We start from the raw sequence: 298 nt of genomic DNA on the forward strand, positions 1-298 counted from the left end.
CTGGAAAGGTGGAAAAGGGCCAACTGGCAACGCAGAGGAAAGCCAATCTGGGCTGCTGATGAGTGGAAAGACATCACCACCAGAGTAGAGAAACTATCTGTTAGGGTCCATCATGTAGATGCCCGTGTCCCCAAGAGTAGAGCTAATGAAGAGCACCGAAACAACAAGCAGGTAGATCAGGCTGCAAAGATAGAGGTGTCAAAGATAGACTTAGATTGGCAACACAAGGGAGAGCTGTTCCTAGCTCGATGGGCCCATGATGCCTCAGGTCATCAGGGGAGAGATGCCACCTATAAGT

The sequence above is a fragment of the Parus major genome, chromosome Z, assembly GCF_001522545.3.
Source record: "Parus major isolate Abel chromosome Z, Parus_major1.1, whole genome shotgun sequence".
In the NCBI taxonomy this organism is placed as follows: Eukaryota; Metazoa; Chordata; class Aves; order Passeriformes; family Paridae; genus Parus; species Parus major.